Source organism: Cucurbita pepo, chromosome 10 (genome assembly GCF_057944985.1).
Source record: "Cucurbita pepo subsp. pepo isolate OVF chromosome 10, ASM5794498v1, whole genome shotgun sequence".
NCBI classification, from domain to species: domain Eukaryota; kingdom Viridiplantae; phylum Streptophyta; class Magnoliopsida; order Cucurbitales; family Cucurbitaceae; genus Cucurbita; species Cucurbita pepo.
Genome location: NC_141807.1, coordinates 16,636,238 through 16,639,767, shown reverse-complemented (window position 1 = coordinate 16,639,767; position 3,530 = coordinate 16,636,238). Strand labels below are relative to the sequence as shown.

General features: G+C 33.9%; 1 non-coding gene across 1 annotated transcript; it reads left to right on the top strand.

Moving 5' to 3' along the window:
* The first annotated feature begins 463 nt into the window (after positions 1–463).
* Positions 464–535, top strand: TRNAQ-UUG (transfer RNA glutamine (anticodon UUG)). Its single transcript has one exon. It is a non-coding gene; the product is annotated as a tRNA-Gln (tRNA).
* Positions 536–3,530: the final 2,995 nt, after the last annotated feature.

Sequence of the window (3,530 nt, the reverse complement as noted above, 5' to 3'; positions counted from 1 at the left end):
GTGGACCCAAGAATTGAACCGAACCAAACCAACTAGTTAGTAACATGATTTAGTGGAAGCATTTTCACGCAAAGTAGAAGCAATAATGGAGGGTTTGAAATAATATAGTTTTCACCCCTTATTTCTCGAGTGAATATTGAAATAATATGGTTTTCCTGTTAAGTTTTGAACGGAAGAAAGAAAGACTGGGATGTAAAGTATTATTTCAATTTGTTTGTAATATACAACAATATATAAATTAACTATAAGAAATATATAAAATTACATGTTCTTCAAGAGCTTCAATCAACACTGGAGGGTTACTTTTGCAACCACTCTAAAGGTGCTCAAGATCACAACGAGTTAAATAAAACAGCTCTAGAACTTTGAATCCAATAACTTGAGTTTGACTCGTGATAGAATCTCTTTTCTTGAGGAATCTGCATAAAATAGGAAAACCATTCAAAAATCAATTTTTACAAGGGGTTCTATGGTGTAGTGGTTAGCACTTTGGACTTTGAATCCAACGACCTGGGTTCAACTCTTGGTAGGACCTTTTTAAGAAATGACCTTGATGCGAAAACACAGACAACACAAGACATTTTAAAACAAAAGGGTGTTACCTAGCATTCGAAAACACAAATTTTCTTGAGACATAAGGCGTAACATTCTCGAGTTATTCCGAACTTGCTCCGCTATCATTTGAACCCATAATAACTAGCAACTTGTTAAGCATGATGTTTGCATTAACCTAGGTGTTTTCTTGGATTCTTGGTGATCCTAGGTTTATGCATAACGTCTTGGGTCAAGCTTGGAACTTATAAGTTCTTAGGAATAGCCCAACATGATATTATGCATATCTTATCACTTTAGTTATCCTAGGAGGTAAAGTCATATGGATCGTGATGAACATTTTCTCCCATATCTTGGTTTCGCTAACTAAAGTTTTCCAATAACTCCCAAACTTGATTACCTTATATAACCTCTCGGGATAAGGGTTCATACAACATTTCATAAAATAAGATCTATTGAGAAAACTCGAGAAAAGGTTAAATTTTGAGTTGACTTGGACAGTTTAGTTGAACTGGCCGTATCATCATTTTCTTCCTCTTAAGAGAAAGGGCTAGGGATTTATTTGATAACTTCTCGTGGATCGTAGCCTAAGATATTCGATACCAAAGTTCATCCAAAATCTGATTTATCGCTGGAGATAAAACAAAGAATTTCTTATTGGGTAGCCGATTCTAGGGGTTTCAAGGCCCTATTTCTTCATTGAACCCCTTCCATATCCTATCTTCAAGCTAAAGGAATTGGTTTGGAGGAACGTCTTTGAGTGTAGGACCTTAATTTCTAAAAATCGTTCTTGGTACGCAACTCACTCGAAATGCCAGATTTTCGATCTTATGGGTAGCTTGTTCTACGATGTCTCAGCTCTCGATTCCTTCATCAAGTTTACTCAACTTCTTCCTCTGAAGCTAGAGGAATCCTTTATTTGAAGGAAAAGAGATCGTAGATAGGAATTTTGACTCTTATCCCTAATTTAATTTTGAAACCTATTTCCTTCAATTTTTCACGCTCTCGAGGTTATTTTTCTTCGTGGTCTTCTATGGAAGCATTCTTTGGAGGTACAGAAACTGATTGGAATCATTCTTGCTCGACGAGTCATCATGTATCCTCGTATTGGATTTCCAAGTTTTTCTTGAAGTTCTTCAATGGCGGATTGAATTGGGGGAATGGTTTCTGGGCACTTTCAACACTCTATTCCTTCATAGAACTCGTGGGTAATCTTGTTGAGAAACTGTAGGAATAAGTTTGAAGAGAAATTGTGGAGGATTGCTCTCGAATTTGGAAGAAATCTGAGAGTTGGAGATCCACAATCTAAACGCTTATTGCCTTCAATTGGGGGATTGACCTTTCTCGATTCTTATTCCGTATTGTTGCTCCTACTTCTGACCTCATAGGAGGAGCTTAAACCAACATTGAGAGCTCCAGAATCTTCGTTATGTAAAGATCAAACTTTCTGGATAATTTTTTGGAGATATGAACTCCGATCATAGCCTTACCGATCTTGGCTTTGAATACTAGTCGTTGGATGTAATGATCCGTGCGTGTTCGTTCTAGATCATATCAAATTTTGGAGGAGATCCGACGGTTGAGATTTAAGTTTGAAAGATTTTTTCCGGATGGTCACGGTAGATGCTCTGATTCGAATTAGAGTGCCATTTCTGTAACTATCCATTCTTCCAGGGGTATTTTGGTAATTTGTCACTTTCTGAATATTTTATTATTATTTTTCTCGAAAAATCCAAAATTTTTCTACAAAATTCTCATCGGTCTTTTATCATTTTTTCCTTTTTCTGAATCTTGAGATTCCTTCTAGATAAGGAATTACAAATCGGGAAAGATTCTTGATAATTGATAAAATGACTTTTTTGCCCTTTTGATTTACTTTTTCCTTTCCAATCCTTTTCAAAAGGCCTTTTAACTCCTTGCAATCACTTGTTAAGGTACACGAGTGACCTGACTAAGTCCTTTGTTCTTGCTTAATCCTTTCATTTTTTTTCCTTTCTATCCTTTGGGTCTTTCATGAGTGGCTTGTTCTTATGGGAGATAATTTCCTTCATTTTTGGGTGTTACATATACATACTCCTTACAAACACAAAATAAGAAGCAGACTCAAAAGAAGAACAAAAAATACTAGATTAAAAACAGAGGTTAGTCCATGGCCCACACTCCAAAGTCCGCTCTCATCCATGACCAACTCTTATTTACTTGAAAAAAAATGATAAACATGGAGTGAGTAAAACTTAGTAAGTAGCCTACTAGTAGGTTCTTAATCGCGACCTTAAGTTAGGATATTACTTCTTGTTATGTTTTCAGGATCTTATACTGACCTTGAAAACCTTCCCCTAAAATAACCTTCACTTTTCTCCCCATGAACACAATCTTCTCCCCATCTATCTTTTTTAAACACTTTTGAAAGTTAAAGGGTAGTTTTGAAGCTTTTTTTTTTTTTTTTTTTTTTTTTTTTTTTTTTTGAAAATTCAACTGTATTTTTTTTTTAATTATGAGTATTTTTAGATAAAGTGCAAAGTTGAATGGTATTTTTATTAATTTAGATTATAATTAAAAAAAAATACAAATTTTTGTTGATTAAGTTAATATTAATTTTTTTTAAATACATAACACCACATCAAAATTAATTTATTCCTACAAAAAATTAAAACTAAAAAATCAATTTATTTTAACACTAAAAAATATACTTGGTTTGACTAAAACATCCCTTATCCCAACTATAAAGAATTTAATTCCAAGCTCTCTTCTAATAGACAAATGATTTATTAACCTCTGTTGTAAGATTTCACTTCATCAATTTAAATAGCGTTCAACTATAAATATCGAATTTTAAAGTATTCCTCGGCAAAGTAAATCTGTTGAAACTATCTATCAAATGTGTTCCATGATGAGTTGTGGAGAAGTGTTTCCTTCAATTCAAATTTCAATTAAGGATGTCAATGAAAAAAAAGTGCAAGAGGCTAGAAGGTTTGTAG